We start from the raw sequence: 17,756 nt of genomic DNA, 5'->3' as shown, positions 1-17,756 counted from the left end.
AGTGGCAAGAGCTTCGAGGGCGTTTGTTTTTGGTATGGGATGGAAACCATCGGCTGAAAACATGGATGCGACGCATAAAAGAAGGTAAGAATTAACATCGATGCACTAATTGTTTGTTAGATTTAGTTGTACCTTCTTTTTTGGCTAATTTGGTGTTCTTTTGTCAAGTATGGCATGATAATGAGGAATATCATGTGAGTGTGAGATGCCAATTTTTGGAAGTAGAAAAAAAAAGAGGCCGAACTATTACTTGCTCTTGACACCACTAATGTGTAAGTTATAAATTTGTGGTCTTTTTGTATTTCTAAATTCATCTTGCTTTAAACTATTATTTTTCATTTGTTTATATATTTATTGTAGCATTTCACGATCAACAGTGAAACCAAATCTTGGGCATGAGATATACATGTTCCAAAAATTTGGTATTGCCAATAAAGAGAGCATTCTTACACGTCTCACTCAAGAGGACAGAAAATGGGCTGAGATAGAGATGGTAGTTGAGCGTAGACTATATCAAGGAGTTCCTCCTTGGTATAATTCTCCTTGTGTGTTGATTTCTCAACTAGTTTGGAAGGTGAATTGTTGAATTGAGTATTAACTATATACATTTTTAAATTTTTTTTACGATTCATTCATTGAATGTAGTTGTGGTTATGTAGGATGATTTTAATGCATTTATTTCAAAGGAAACTGCAAAATTGAAAGCTCTTGGATTAGATAAGGTGGAGTTTGAAAGGCGATTGCAAAAGGCAACTAAACAAGAAGAAGCTCGATTGAAGGATAGAGGTTATAAGTTTTTGACAATTGCCAATCCAGTTCATGGAGAGGAATTTTTTGAGTTGCTCTTTTATGTGAAGTGGGATGATCCATCCATGGTAAAAATCACACGAGACAAGTTAAATGCTTTGTGCTCCTCAAAACTACGTTCTGAAAGGTATCACACTTTTCAATACTTTTTTACTAGTTTTTTGTTTATGTTTTTAAATTCTAATAAAAATAGTGACATTAAAAGAGAGTTAAATTTCTCAAAGTGAAAAATTTCTATATGAATGGTATATGAATATACTTATATAAGATGGTGTTTAAGTTTTTGATATATTTTGTTCTTTAATGAAGGAAAAAATATATATTGGAGATGATGAGTCTTACAAAGGCCAAAGATCCAGTCTTTTCCCACTTTGGTGATGTGAAGCACTTTAGGGCTTACATTAGAAAAGAAATTTATTGGGCTCACATGCATGATGAAGCTTTGTTGATAATAAGAAGGTTGGAGGTTGAAGAGTTCAAATTGCCAGATGGATTTGAAGCTTTTTTCAAGGTTGTTTTCTAAACTGGTCACTTTTTTCTAATAAATGTGGATTTTATTGCATTGTTTTATGATTTGAATGACTACCATAGGTGCAATTAAGAAATCATGGCTTGCAAGCTTTTCCTCAACTTTTAGGAGATATTAAAAGTGCAGGGGACTCTTCCAAAATGCTTGAGCTACAAGAGTCTTGTAAAAGGATTTTATAAAGGTGAAATTTCATGAACCAACAATGTCTTTGGCTCTTATTGAAATTATTTTTCTCAAGAGATTAAATGTTGTTATGGTGTAGATGGATGTGTGAATGTGTTTTAAACGGTACACTTGCTACTATGCCTATGGTTACTGAAGATTGGTCAAAGCTAGAGGATGAAAATACTATGTATCCCGGTTCTATGGTAGAGAAGGGTATTTCTATGTGGGAGTGTAGAATTTGCCCATGGTGGTTAGACTACCCTTTGGGGGTGATCCCAAAGCAAGAACTAGACTTACATGCAAGTAAGTGTAACACTTTTTCTTTTTACATCAAGTTAATTCTCATATTCAATTTCTTTATTCTCATATTATTACATTCTTCTATTATAATATATTCAATTTTCCTATTATCATTCAAGTCCACTAGTCTTGAACTTGTTAGCATTTGATCTCTCTCTCTCTCTCTCTCTCTCTCTCTCTCTCTCTCTCTCTCTCTCTCTCTCTCTCTCTCATGCATGAAAAAATGCACAAGAAAGTATGTTCTAGTTTTTTATAAATGACTTGAGTTTGTAAATGCTAAATTAATTTTCATTATATCATTAAAATTTTCTTGTGGTAGAATTTTTGGAAGAGAATAAAGACAAAGATAAAAACCAATCTGCTTCTTTAGAGCACTTAGAAGACATGGATCACAATCATGACTTGGCCATGGATGGGGGCTCACAAAGAACACAAGAAAGAAATCACTCACTACCTCTTCAAAGAGAGCACCATAATCATGCGAGTGGGTCAAACATGGGTGACCACAACAAAACAACCTATCCATTAGGAGGGCTAAAGATTGACATGCCTAAAGAAAGCAGTGAAAAAAGTGTTTCAATAGTGGTTGAGTCATTCATGGAGTGACCAACTTCATCAAGGTGACCAACCTCATGGAATACCGGTAAGTTTCTACTTGTTAAATATTTATTTTTTGATAGTGCAAAACAATTCTATATTACTTGTAATTAAGATAAATTTTTAATGAGAAACTGTAGGCTTTCAATTTTTGACTGTGGTAGATGCTCTTCTAGTTGATATGGCTAATGTTGATGATTTTTCCATTCAAAGGTAAAAGAAAGGTTTTGTGGCTTGTGTTATCAACATCAATAGAATGTTCAAGGTGGATGGTGTACTAAGCAAGAAACGTTTTGTCTGTAGCATTAAATTTTTTTGAGAACTCAAAGTCTTGGCTTGTATCACCATTGTGGAGCACCTTGTCGTGAGGTGTTTCGTTTTATCTCCCTACTTCTTTGTTGGTGGATGGTTTAGGCCCAATTCGAGCAGGTTACTCAAAGTTTTTGTTTATGCCTTTTGTTTTGATCCATATCACTTGAAAAACTCATTCTAAACATCTTTTCAAAGGTGGATTAAGCAAAAAAATTCCACAATGGAATATATTTTTGCCTTCTCTTGTGCAAGGTGTGATGGATGTAGCAGAACCTTTCTTGGCAGATGAAGGCTTTTTCGTGACTCTATGTCTTGCACAACATATTGGAGAGATTATTACCCATGCTATAAAGGTTGGGTTACGACTTCATCGCACATGGACTCTCATGTGTAATGGGGGATATAGACACCCAGATACCCTAGAGGAGGTGAATCAAAATACCATGTTGCTGGGAAAGATTGCATTATTAACTTGATTTTGATTCAAGTGTGTACAATGTATGCTTATATGTAGGTAATTGATCTCATGGTGGGAGTTTTTTGTCGAGCGGATGTTGCTATACCCACATAAAATAGGGAGGCAGGAGAGAAAGTCTCTCCTCACATGTTTCCTACATCACGAAGCTTTTTAATGGAGGAGCATCAAGAATGCACCATTGTTCTTGATATACCTATCAGAGGTGGAGCAGAGAGGTCACTCGACTTCTATAGGTGAGAAGATAATCATTTTAATGTAAATTGAGCTTTAATTTATGGTTGAAAAATGACTTACATATTTTAAATTTGCATGTGTAGATGGCTCCTGGCAACCTTAACGGATGACTCAGATTATGTACTAGATGTGTTTTCAGGATGTGGAGGTCTTGGCAAGGCATGTGGTGAGGTTTATCGATATTGTTTGTGCTTGGAGGGGGATGACATAGTCTATGAGGAGTGTCTCAAAAAGGTGGTTTGTGGTCCATATGTGGAAAAGAGAGTTTAGTATCACATCCATAGTTTTTTGAAACAATTATTGAACACACCCTCTATTTTTTGTTTCAAGAATGTTGACATAGGACATCTAGGGTTTTATTGTGCATGTTCTTGAAGTGATTTTAATTGCATTGCTTTTGTGAACTATCTACTCCTTCTAACATCCATATCAAACACTAATGCAGACACCTTGTTAAGCTTTGTTTTGAATACAGATTTCTTTGAATGCTCTCTCTCTCTCTCTCTCTCTCTCTCTCTCTCTCTCTCTCTCTCTCTCTCTCTCTCTCTCTCTCTAGACTAGCATATTTAAAGAGAGTAAGTATGAATAAGGATTTCTTTGAATGATCTCTCTCTCTCTCTCTCTCTCTCTCTCTCTCTCTCTCTCTCCCCTTTCTATAGCCTAGCATATTTAAAGAGAGTAAGTTTGAGGCGTTTAATTATTCAATGTGAGGTGATGTTGTCCTATTGAATATTTCTAGGTGAATTGCAAGAATGTAAAAGATGTTGAAACAAAATGGAAAAATGCTTTAAATAAAGCAAAAAGCTCAAAATAGTTTTACATTTCATGAAAAAGCTCAAAATGGAAAGCTCGCAAAAAAAAAGCACCCGGACCAAAGTACATGATGTGACAAACCCACCAATCAAGTTTGATCACAGTTGGATCTCAAAAACCCAAAATCACGTCATATCTATTGTTTCACAGTCTGAAGACTAAATTTGGCACCATTTCCATCCTGTACACTCAAATGAGCTCACACTTCACTCATAGTATATAAATCACATGTTCTTCAAGCCTGTGAAGTCAAAAATAAAAAAATATGGAAAAATTCCCCTGCTATAAATAATCGCGATTATTTACTTTGCTTGAAATTTTTTCCTAGACTAAATGGTTTTGATCTTTACATGTTGTTATGCATCTATGCATGCTCCAAAATTGATTTGAAGCAAAACGGATATCATTTGCCAACAATTCAGACACAAGGCATTTCAGAGTGGAGTTTGTGGAGTTTTCTAACTTTGAAATTGTATTCTCCTAATAGGTTCAATGCAAGCTGTTGAGAAAGCAAAGAAGAGAATGACCCAAAAAGAAAACTTGCAAGAGTTGCCACATATCAATTGGAGCCGAGTTCAGTGAAAACGACCAAACTAACCTACCTATCAAAAGAACAACTTGAGGAACACAACACTATAGTTTTCACTGGTAGATTCAAGAGTGAAGATGGAAATCAGGTTGAGTTGCAGATGCTACCCAAAGAAATCTATGATGTAGCAACGAAGACGCACAAAAGAAGCCAACGTAAGGTTAGGACTTCGAGAATTTTACGACCAAGAGCCATTTGGAGTAGACTTCTAGAGAGATTATGAACTATTGTCAACAATCAAAGAGGATGGATCTGCCTAGATCACGAATCATCGAGGATAGAAAGTTGAAGTGGCCATTAACAAAGACATAGTGGCTGAAGCACTAAAACTGCCCACTGAAGGTATGACAATGAGGGTCAGAGATAGGAAGACAGCTGGAACATTCACAAAGGATACAGTTGCCGCCACCTTCTCCACCATGATCTTGCCCGTCTCTATCACCAGCACTTCCACTTCCTCGCAAAGAGACCACCAAGATACACTACTTCGAATCATGCAGTTGCAACCACCTTCAAGCAGGTATTGAAGTCAACAACAAGAGAAATAATAGATCATGCTCAGTACTTGTTCATTGTTAAACGAAAAAAAAAGCTCAACAATTGGAGGACCTGATAAAAAGAGAACAAGAAGTAAGAGAATACTACAAAAAGAGAACTAAGGAGTCACATGGCACCCGTCTATTGCCCTATCCGTGTTTGCAACCCTCGCTACCCCTACTGTCCACTTTCAACGTGCACTATACCCCTAGGTTTCATTCTTTGACTTTCCTTGTAGGTCATTGCGTGTGTGAGGTGTTTGTTGAAGCAGATCTATGTGTGTGTGTACTTTGCCTTTGCAAGCAACTCCAACACTACATTTGCTTCTCCAATTTTTCTTGAAGATGCTTTTTCAGTGTTGCTCTGTGCCTGATGCTATTTGCAGCTGCAATTTTACTTTCAATTGACTGTCTTGGTGTGTGTCCAACCATAGACACCCAATCCCCTTTGCAATGCTCACATCTTGTTGCCTGTTGCTTTATATCTTACCATGGTTGCTCAATTCACTTGCAAGCCCCTGTTCTTCTTCTTCACTAACACAGGATAAGAAGTCTACAATGCATGAATAAGAAAGTACAATATAAGGGGAAAATAGTACAACAGTCTAGTGTAAACTGTTAGTGTGAGTGAGTTGAATGGATAAGTATGCCATTGAGGCAGTCCGGGGCGGGCAACAAGAGAGGCGACCTCTAAAAACCCCTCACGGCTCCCGTGCTACTCAATTGGGGCTGGGGCAAACACAAGCACAACACAACAACCAACCCACAGCCAAACCCAAACACGATAGGGGCACCACCTAGTTAGAGAGCGAACTAGGACGCAAAAGACGAGAATCCCTTAGCAATACAAGCGAGAAGGAAGAGTACACTATCACTAATTTAAATGCTACAAATACACACACCAAACACACACACACAAGAAAGAGAGAGATCTTTGTGCAAGAATTTAGCTTCAATTTTAATGATTGACGTGGGTGCATGAACAGCTTGGAGGAGAGTCAAGAGACACGATTAAGTTTGATGATGTTGCAATCTACACATTATCTTAGGGTTATGGGAGACCTCTCACCATACAACCCTCTTATAATGTTTTCCCAAGCAACAAAAACAAACACAAGAGCTCTTGAGTCACATACAAGCAGATACTACAAAAGAATCTCAAAATGAAAACGCGTCACCTTAAACCATACGAGATGAGGTTGCCAAGCGTGAATTGGAGAGACTCAAGAGAGTTTTGACCCACGATTTGCACCCAACTTATTGATTAAATTGATGCACAAGAGTAGGTACAACTTTGATTGTAAGTTATGAATCACTCACTCCCTTTCAATGCTACAACTAGCTCAAAGAAGCTTTCCTATACACCACATGTAATGGTGCATAGAGAGCTCACTCTCACTCCCTAAAACTAAGATGGTGAATGGCACGCTCAAAGTAGTGAGCAATAGTGTAGGGATCCTTGCCATTTACAAAGGGAGAAGGGCTCTATTTATAGGTGAGGAGAGCCCTAATTAAGATTATACCTAATCAACATTTTCATAGAAAACCATGTTTATGAAATTTTTTATATGTTCTTATGAGAGTGGGGCTCTCTTGTCTCTTGAGTCACATGGATGTGGGCTCAAGAGGAGAGAACTATTGAGGTGAAATAGAGAAGATTCTAGAGAAGTGAGTGATTTTTTGTGTGAGGTTGCCTACTCCACGGTAGAGTAGAGTGGGTGCAATTTACAAAAAAAGGGTTAGCAGTTAGTGTTAGTAGTTTGAAGTTAGTAGGATGGGTTAAAATTACATGGCATATGCATTCAAGGTGCATTATATGATTTATACAATGATAAAAAGTAAGAGAAGAATGAGAATATACACAATTTGGTGGAAACCACAAGATGTAAATGAAATTTTCCACCTTCTCCTCCAGTGAATGAAGCGGTTGTAGAACTTTGTCGGTGCAACTCTTGTGACCATGGGGATGTTGAATTCTCCATGATCAAACTCCTCCTTTTGCAGGGCTTGAGATTGGTTATTTGCTGATTTTTTCTCTTTTATGAAAGTATGAAGAGGTTATGGTAATATGAATTTGATTCTACAGAGAGAAATTGAGCTATATGTGTGTAGAGATGATAATCTTTTGAGCTATGGAGTAAGGAGAGATGGAAATGGTGAAGAAGATGAAGTAAGCCATGAAAGTTTCAGGTTTCAGTGAGGGATGGAGAGAAATGAGTGTATGTGTGTGGAAGTGGGAAAGGAGGTGAGAGAAGACTATGAGTTACTTTGTGAGAAAAGTGGGCAGACTGGGGTCCACTCAAAAAATCATAGCTCACCAGTGGCTGCTCCGAAAATCACCAAAAGTTTTGAGGTGATTACTCAGCTTTTGTTCCACATTTTCTCTTTTGACCACCGCTCCAAATTTGGAGTGGAGATGGGTGCCAAAAATCTCACCAAAAAGCCTGTTTTTTATGCCTGCAAAAGTCTTTTAGTGGCCCCCTTCTTTGTCGAATTTGAACAATGCATCCAAGAGTGAGCCCCTCCTTTGTCATATCATAATACAAAGCATCCAAGTTGCCCTTTACACATGCATGGAGGAGGATTATTGGTGAATAAAGCAATATATACATGGTGGGAGTAGTGTATGGACTATTCATGGATTTTAGCTCAATGAGCACATGGTGTTAGAATATTGAGTAAAAAATAAATAAATAAATATGGAGGAATTATGGATATGGAAAGATATTGGAATCACATGATATGGTCCCTCTTTGTATTATTTTGGGTGAAAGAGGAAAAGGTATGCAAGTCAATGAAAATAATATAATAAACATGACTAAGAAAGTAGAAATCAATTTTTTTGTTTTCACGAGGGTGAGGGTGAAAATGTGGGGGTGATTTTTATAAAAGAAAAATATGAGGTTAGAGTATGTACACATTGGCAAAAAATACACTTATGGTGCAAGAGGATGAAAGAAGGCATACATAAGTTTAATAAAACACACACCTAGGTATAAATATTTAAATAAAATATCAAAATAACTATAAAAAATCCTATATTTAGGCCATATATACAATGCAATATTTACACATAAATAGGCCATAATATATTTTATTTTTTTGACTCAACTAGCCCAAATTACTAGCTAGCTGAGGATTTTAACGAGATATGGGAAAAATTCCCTAACTCACATACGCCTATGTATAGTGAAATGGTAGGGATAGCCACAGTTTTTGGGTGATTTTGGTAGGGTGAGGTAGCTTACTATAGCAATTACGGAGAGACAAAAAACGGCTATCACCATCACTTCGGTAGGTAGAGTAAGCACTCTACCCAACTCGGGGTGAGGCACAACCAATCTTGAGTAACCACTTTAGAACATAACATGGTTGGAAATTTTTTTGCACCATTTTGGCAGCATAACCATATCCAAAAAAAAACCAAGAGCCACACCGGTTTCCACCATAAAAATCACAACCATAGTCCATGAGGGATCTCATCCCTTAACCATAAATCATATTCACACTGAACCAACTCCCACACTTGGAGTTTGACATATCTACTATAGTAAATTTGAGTCCACACACATGGCCCTTAAGACATGAACCTTTTATGCATAAATAAGTCTGACCAACAACTAAACATGATTTAAAAATCCAATTTTGATAACATCTAATCATGCAAAGTTGATGCACTATATACTGTACTTCACCCCTCTAGCACATAGAGCTAGTTTTGACATGGAAAGGTGGAAGCATTCATAACCATGCACATCAAATATCCACATTTATCAGTAAGGTCCCTTACATCATGTGATATCATTTCACCACCTTAATCATGATGCAAAATAGCTCTGACCCTTAGGTCGACCATAAACCATCACTTCACATAAATACAAAAAACAATTGTTTGTCATTTTTGAGAGCATATAAAACATGCAAATAAAAGTGTTTGACCTCAAAAAAGTGCATCAAGCTCACCTTCATAATATTAACTCACACTCCATCACATCACTTTTTCCATATGATACTCATACAACAAACGGTAACACAAAAAGAAAGCCACTTTATTCATATCTGCATGTGCAGTTCAGGTTGGCTAACCATACACCCTCACATAAGTTTATGGAAATATAATACTGGAAATCAACTCAAAAAAATAAACCATAAATCATATATAAACAACTTGGTTAACTCATGATATCATATGGTACTCTCCCTAAGTAGCACCCCTACACGCCTAGGTAAACCCGGTTATGGAATGGTTAATAACTCGCATATCTAAGGTGAAAATGAAGACCTAAATACATTTGTCATCAAGTTGAATCAAGATTTTCAATTGGCTGAGTAGGTTTTCCCATCCGGCGAATCTATATAGTGGTTCTCCAAGGAGCCCAGGGTCCAAAAAATTGACTATGTAGTGGGTAGCAAGCTGTTTTTTCACCATAACTCTTAGATAGTGCATGATTTTCACATGATGCCCCAGAGAATTTTTTTCTAAATGATCTGTTTTGTCCCTGGTTTAAAGGGTTCGGGCTGATTCATAACGGTTTGTGAGTTATGACCAAAACAGTGTTCCTACTACTTCTTTGACGTGAAACGAAAAGTGCTTTTTATACACACACGTGATCATAAACACATCAAGCATAAATCAGAGTGTTAAACATGATGAAATAATCCTGGTGCAACTTCATACGCATTCATCAAACCCATACATACACTCGTATATCAAAAACAACCACCGAGAGGGTATCTACTCCGAAAAACGACATAGAGAGAGAGAGAGAGACGATGATAGTTGTCGAGTTAAGAGCTTCTCACCACTTCTCACCATGCTTTAGAATTGATTAGGTTTTGTCAAAACACTTCTTGTTTTGCCACCAGAGATCAATGATGAGATCTGCGTAGAGGTTTTCACCATGAGAGCCTTCAAAGAGCGCGTACACCGTGAAAGAAGAGAGGAGATAGTAAGCAAGTAGAGAGAGAGTATTCTTCTTCTTCTTCCCGTAAACAAGAGAGAAGAGCTTATGGAGATGGTGATGAATAGCTTGCACCAATCCATATAACATGTACAAATTGCCTTGCGGTAGTAGATGCAACTGACGGCGTTGAAAAATGAGCACTACAAATGATTTTATAGGCACTGGACAAAGCTAGAGTGAGCCCCAAGCCAAAAACTAGTGCTACCTCTTCTGCATGGATTGACTACCATCTTTTGGGCACCTTGCTAAAACCATGGAACAGCTTTTGACAGTCAACTCTCCCACTTACCATTCAATTTTTACAGTAAAACTGACTAATGTTAGTCTCCGATGGTCATTTTTAAATCCGACGGGGACTAAAATTAGTATTTTTATGTTTAGGTCATCCTTAAAAGCACATTGCTTTGAAAAAATGCCAAAAAGCACAAAAAGATAAAAATAGCATAAAAAGAAAAAAAAAAGAGCAAAATTTTCTAGCATTCAACCACGGGTTCCTAATGTCCAGTGGAATAAGAAACCGGGCTCGCTTTTCACTAAAAAGCACTAAAAATCATAAAAAGCTAAAAATAGCATATTTTTACAAAATTGAACCATAGCTCCCTCCAAACGCGTAGGTCAAGGATCTGGCCCTGCTTTTTGCCAAAAAACACCTAAAAGCATAAAAAACACGAAAAAGCTAAAAATAACGTATTTTCTCAAAACTGAACTAAACGTCCGTCTGACCTGCTGGAACATAGAAACGACCTTGTTTTTCACTTTATAAGCTTACAATTCTGTCAAACAAGCACTTTTAGATCAAAAGCTGACAAAACAGACATTGGAATCTATTATTCTTATTTTTAAAAGAGACCCAAAATTTGAAAATCTTACATTGGGCAAAATGGAAAACATGTTCTCCATGATGCCACACTCTCGCAGGGTATCCTTTCGGAGTTCAAAAGTAGCCTTATATGCTTTAGTGTTGATCCTAGCCTCATCACAAGCTTGTTGCACGTCATCTTCACCAACCACATCTAAAAATTTGTGCATAAGCTCCTTGGTGACTACATCACTAATGTGCTCCCCCCTAGGTGAATGTAAGATATAAATAACATCTTGAGTATCAAGAAAACTAGTGAGAAGGTTGATTCGATCATATTGGCTTGTTCCACTGTATGCCTCCTGAATAAAGTTTTTGGAAATCAACAAGATAAATATTAGCGATAAGTGGGAACTAGAAATGTCTCCTGCAAGTGAAGAACAAGTCACCTCGTGGTTTTCACTCGTCATTTACATGCTCCACCTGTATGTGCAAGTGTTTCAATGGATGAAAACACGTGCTTGCATTCTCTTGCACCAAGTGGGTTTTTTTCAAATGTGTGATGGTGTTGCTAAGCTTCATAATGTGGGCATAATTTTTTTGAATTTGTTGTTGGAGAGTTTCAACCTCCCTCTTCGAGGAGGCATCCTTTCTTGTAATGCCAACAATCTTTTCTTGTAATGTCAATGTGTTGAGCTAAAGAGCATGACATTGGTGCATGCATGAATGCAAATAAGCACTTGCAACCATAGACAACCACTTGCAAAAACCTAACAAGCATGCTTCTCCCCTTCCAAGATATTGAAGAAACATGAAAAGGCTATTAAATGATAGATGGAAGCGGCTTATAGGATTGTATGGTTTCAAATGGTCATCCACCAAATGTTGACATTAGTAATGGCACGAAGTTCTTGTGATGATCTATGCTCACCTACATGTGCAGCAAACTCCATGGGCAAGCGAATATGTACACTTTGGTGTACGGAGTACGTAGTGATGGAGGAACACGATTTGTGATGTCATTGAGCACCATGGTAGCTGATCTGTGATGTAGCAAAGGATGAAAAGAGGGAGGGAGGGAGAGGAAAGGGGAGGGAGGAAAGTTTTTTTTTTTTTTTTTGGGGGGGGGGGGGGGGTGGGGACAAGCTTGAAAAAGTGGACCTTTTAGTGGTTGTAGGTAAAAAAAAAGTTCAAAAAATGGTTTTTTTTATATGCACTTATGTTGGGGAGGAGTTTTATAAGTGAAAATGAATATTTTGAAAAAATTCAAATTTTGACCCTTAGTTATGCACGTCTTTTATGATGTGGCGGCCACTCCCTCAAGAACCTTGTCGGTATCTTTGCCTCCTTCCATTAATGCTTGCTAGCCATCTTTTCAAGTTTCAACTTGGTAATGATAGCTTTATTCTTGGCATATGAAGTAATCATCCATATGCTCAATTCAAACCTCAAGAACCTTGCTTGTATCTTTGCCTTTTCCACCAATAAAGTTCCCAAATTATGACTTTTTAAGCATAACATCAATGTCACAATCAATGATAGTCGGCTGAGGTGCGATTGGGACATTGGAATTTGGAGCCACTCCATTTCCTCTAGGAGACATGATTGATTACTACATTGTGCCAAATTCAAAACCCTATATTGATTAATCTATTACAAAAAAGCAAATAGTTGACAATCTGTTGCACTGATCGTCTTGCACTATAGGTCAAAAAGGAGTTCTACCAAACATCGAGGGAACTTATCCGAGCAAGTTCAAAACCGAGCAAAGTTGCCAAGTGAGTTTCTCACGTATATATATACTTCTTTTCTAAAAAAAAGATATCACAGAGAGAGAGGTAGATAGATAGATAGATAGATAGAGAGAGATAGAGAGAGAGAGAGAGATAGATTTCTCTAAATCCAATCAATAAATGTCAGCACCATTGCTCCCCAATCATGATTATACAAATCTAGTCGTCCTTATACATGTCACCATTGCTGGCAAAAATATGTTTTTTTGGAAAATTAAATATAGATCAATTGAACATCTTAGTTCATAAAGATGGAAGATGCGACTCCTTTCCATTTTGGATCATTGTTTGGAAAAATCTAGCAAATGTCTAGAAGGCCATAATTTGTTTGCAACAAATTTCAATCTCTTTTGAGCTTGTGTCTGCTCAAGTCAAGGTGGTAAGGAAATCTTGCTAGTTGGATGAGGAAAAGGGTTGCATCGTATTGACATCCCATTTTTTGGAGATGATAGAGACTTGCCAAACCAAGAGCTACCATGTATGTCCACTAGGAAGAGAGCTATTAAGTGAGAGAAGATGCTTAGATCTCTCTCTCTCTCTCTCTCTCTCTCTCTCTCTCTCTCTCTCTCTCTCTCTCTCTCTCTCTCTCTCTCTCAAAAAAAAAAAATAAAAAAAATAAAAAGAGAAACAATCATTATCACCGACTATTTTCATCATATACAAAACATCTTTACAACAAAATGTTAAGCTTGGAGAATCTCCAAGAAAAATTCTTTTCACTTCCAGGGGCCAAAGCTGACCAGGTCTACTTCGATCTTTGACTTATCTTTCTTCTCTTTCACTTCACCTTGCACATTCTCCCACTTAAGTTTTAATCCTCATGAAAACCAAGACAACGTGTGAGCACAACCAAACTACCTTGTAGGATCTTTTCTCTCTCTCTCTCTCTAGAGCCGATTGAAAACTCAAAAAAACCGATTGAAGCGAGCGAAAGAGGATAGAATCCGGTTTGAAAATTCAAGAACTAAGGTTTTTTCATGTTCAAAAGCTAGGCATCCTAAAGTTTCAACACTTTGCTTTGTGAAAATTAACTCATCAAAAAGTTAGGTTTTATGTGTGCTAATCATAGGTAATTGGCCTTGACCTTAGATTAATGTAGGTTCATTTCTCATTAGTCCTAGACTCTTAGTGATAGTCTTAATACTCCATTCATTTTTAACATGACCTAGGGCTATGATTAGGCTTTAGTCACTTTAGTCCAATTGCCATACGCATCTCATAATGGAAGAAATAAAAATAGAGTTTAATTGTAAAAAATGCCGTTATTTTGAGAATTTTCCTCTATGGATGTTTGTGAAATCGATTTTTCCTGGGAACACTGTCTTAAGCATGTAAACCGGTGCTCTCTCTCTCTCTCTCTCTCTCTCTCTCTCTCTCTCTCTCTCTCTCTCTCTCTCTCTCTCTCTCTCTCCATGCTGAGCATACACTCATTAGAAGTATAACAAGCTAGCATTTGTCCAAAAATGATTTGCAAGAAAAACCCAGCAGCAGTACCACAAAGTGAAACTTACTTTAGCAACGCTACATTCTAGAGAGGCACCTACCTAAGATTAATTAAGCTAATTCTGTGGAATCTCAACATCCCCATCTTCAAAATCTGTTTGCAAATCCTTGAAATCCTTCCCATCCACAGAGCAACCAACAGAAACGCAGTGCCAAGAATTTCCTTTACTGTGCAAGCGAACTCCTTTGCCATTGAACAGGGACGCATCAAATGGGCAGTCTCGATCAAATCATCGAGAGAAATGTTTCCATTGTGCTTGATGTTCTTAAATGTATAAGGAGAAGGAAGAGGAATCTGTAGGTTGGAAACCACTTAAGAGCTCATGTGGCACACTAGCATGGAGCAAAACCCTAACGCCAATGCTAGGACTGAGGCAAGCAAAAGAAGAAGAAGAAAAAGGCAATCGAGTGTTGCAGTGGCTTGCATGATCAGATTACTAAGAGGAATTGTGACAATACAATTATGAGAGTAGCCACTGGCCACCAATCATGAGGAGCACCTGCAATATAACAATGTCATAAATGCAAATGATGGCATCTCTGCTATTTCTGTCAGTCGGCTTCATCGTTGTGGTATTAATTATGCATTAAATGGACATGAATCTAATTGTCACAGCTCACCCTCTTCAAGATTAGGAAGAAAGATAATTGCTGCACGAAACTTAGAGCGGATTAACAAGGCCCTTAGCACTAATCATGAGCAGCTCCAGTTGTCTTCAGAGTAGGGTGTGTGCACACCAGAGCACAGATGCCCACCACAACAATACTCGTTCTTGAGCAATGATTATAACACTTTTAGCTACTATTTCAGACCCACGAGGAGTAACAAGTGTAGCAATGCATTCATATTCTTCCTATCGCGCTCGGGCTCCTCGAGGGATTTGATCACAAGGGAAGCGGCGCTAATTGCTCCCTTACTTCTAGTCCAACTCCAATTCAGAGTCACCATTGAGGGAGCCACCCGTAAACTCCACTAGATGGTAGACATGAAGCTGAGTGATGCATGTTTTGCACCACCCACGATGAAGATGCAATGATGATAAAGAAAGGGCAACAAGAATATGAGGAGGTGGTTTTTGTTCGTTTAACAGGAGGGGAAGTTGGAGATGCCTCTTCATTGGCACCCAAGATCGGGCCACTGAGCCTGTCGCCCAAGAAGGTAGGAGAGGACATTGCCAAGGACTAGAAGGGCCTCTGCATTATCGTCAAGCTCACTGTCCAGAATTGTCAAGCCAAGGTCGCTGTCGTCCCTTCCACTATCTCTGAGGGATCCAATTTGGACGGCATCTCTACTGGTTTCCTCTCCTTTCTTTCTGTTGCTTCTGCTTCTGCTCTCGCAACCTTGCATTGCCCTCAGTCACTTGACGATCTCTCTCTCTCTCTCTCTCTCTCTCTCTCTCTCTCTCTCTCTCTCTCTCTCTCTCTCTCTCTCTCTCTCTCTCTCTCTCTTTCTTTTTTTTTTGTCTATCTGAACGAGTGGAAACCTCACAAATTAAAAAGTGTCATTCTTTGCACTCTTACATCTGCAAGAACATGCCATCATAGCCCACAATAAGCATGACACATTTCAATTGTATGTATGCAGCACCCCCCAACCTCATAAGGCACGACAAAGCAAAAGGTTGCAAGAGTGCACTGACCTATCTTTTTTTGAAACCATACTTCTTATGTTCATAGAACAAATCAGTTTTGGCATTGCCAAGGTTCACAATTTTGGGGCAACCATCTCTATCCTTGTCCTGTTGGGTGTACACTTTGCAGTAGTAAGCATCAGAAATGCTGGCACCTCCGCAGATGATGCAGCGCCCTTGGAAGGAGCCATAATTGCACTCATCGCACACTCAAACTAGAATACAGGGGTGCACGTATGAATCACAAATCACGCACGGACTCCCATGTCTGCTGCTGCGAGAGGAGGGAAAGGATGGAGGCAGTAGTCTGCCTATGGGGTTGAGGGTATTTGAAGAAGTGTTGCTTGCAAGGGAGAGCACTCGACAATTGAGTTTTCTTCGTGAGCAAGGACCTGACGGTGACATCACGAACAGGGGACATTGCAGAGATGGTTAGGCGGATAGCGAGTAATAGTGGGACCCAGACAGGTCAGTGCCCCTACGGCCAGACATTCTCGGGCTTCCCCTTCGCGCGCTTCAGTGATGGCCGCCTACTCGTCGAACTCTTGGGTAGGTTGCCCTTGCGCTTCTTGCAGAGTCTCCCTTCGCCATGGCTGCTCATGAGTGCCCATTTGCCCCACGTATGTTGAGAGAGAGTCTCTCTCTCTCTCTCTCTCTCTCTCTCTCTCTCTCTCTCTCTCTCTCTCTCTCTCTCTCTCTCTCTCTCTCTCTCTCTCTCTCTCTCTCTCTCTCTCTCTCTCTCTCCAAAAAAAAAACTCAACTCTCTCAAAGAGCGCGCGCCGGCGCGCGCTCTTTGAGAGAGTTGAGTTTTTTTCTTAGCAAAGTATTCACCAGTCAGACGTAGCGTTTGAGTCTGCCATAGCTGTACTGCAATGGCGAGCTCTTCTTATGTGGGTAGCAACAAGGGTTTGGCACTGCTGCTTCTTGCCATGCCTATGGTGATGCGAGTGGTGAGCCTCGCGAACGCAGTAATAGCGATGAAGAGAGCCTGCTTTCGGCCTGCAGCGGCCCTTGGAGTTGGCCTCACCAGACACTCAGGGATGCCAAGAAGACAGCTATAACCCAGCGATGGTAGACCCGTATGAATTCCTTGTGAGTGAAAGCACGGTAAGTTCATCTCAGGAGGACGTTTTGCAGCGCATTCCTGGCTGCGAAGAGAAGGGAGCGCCTGCTTTGTCACCATCGCAGGAAGGTCAACCTCTTTCTAGGCTCTGCGGCACCTCTGGCAGCCGGTGGGGACAAGGGCCACGTACCTATGGCGGTAAGGGCAGCTGTGGTTATGATCAGCATGGTGGTCAAGGTGGCAAGGGCGGCTATAACAACGCCCTTGGAGGAAACCAGGGCAAGGGCCATGGCGGCAGCTCCAATAAGGGGCATGGCGGTCATGGTGGCCACGTCCCGCATGGCTAGCTCGCTAGCTTCCAACTATAAGCACTGGCTAGTCCTCTCTTGTATCTAAATTGCCAGGTCTCTTTAACAAGGTTGCGAGCTTGCGCTGCAGGTGATGGGCTAATAATAAGGGACTTCATATTGGCGGTTGAGTAGATTGTTCTCTCTCTCTCTTTGTTTAATGATATCCTTGGCTTATTCTTCAAGTGTTGTGCAGCATAATGCAAGTTTAATGTCTTATCATGTCAACCTAGGGTAATGTCTTATCATGTCCAAGTGCTCTCTCACAATCCAAGTTTAATGTCTTATCAGCAAGT

General features: G+C 39.3%; 2 pseudogenes; one reads left to right on the top strand and one right to left on the bottom strand.

Moving 5' to 3' along the window:
• Positions 1-16,059: 16,059 nt before the first annotated feature.
• LOC147442046 (uncharacterized) lies at positions 16,060-16,661 on the bottom strand (annotated as a pseudogene).
• A 261-nt stretch (positions 16,662-16,922) lies between these two features.
• On the top strand, positions 16,923-17,460 carry LOC147442045 (uncharacterized; annotated as a pseudogene).
• The last annotated feature ends 296 nt before the right edge of the window (positions 17,461-17,756 follow it).

The sequence above is a fragment of the Adiantum capillus-veneris genome, chromosome 14 (genome assembly GCF_014529385.1).
Source record: "Adiantum capillus-veneris isolate H3 chromosome 14, ASM1452938v2, whole genome shotgun sequence".
Lineage (NCBI taxonomy): Eukaryota > Viridiplantae > Streptophyta > Polypodiopsida > Polypodiales > Pteridaceae > Adiantum > Adiantum capillus-veneris.
Note: the sequence above shows the minus strand (reverse complement) of the source record. Positions and strands in the feature narration are given on the sequence as shown.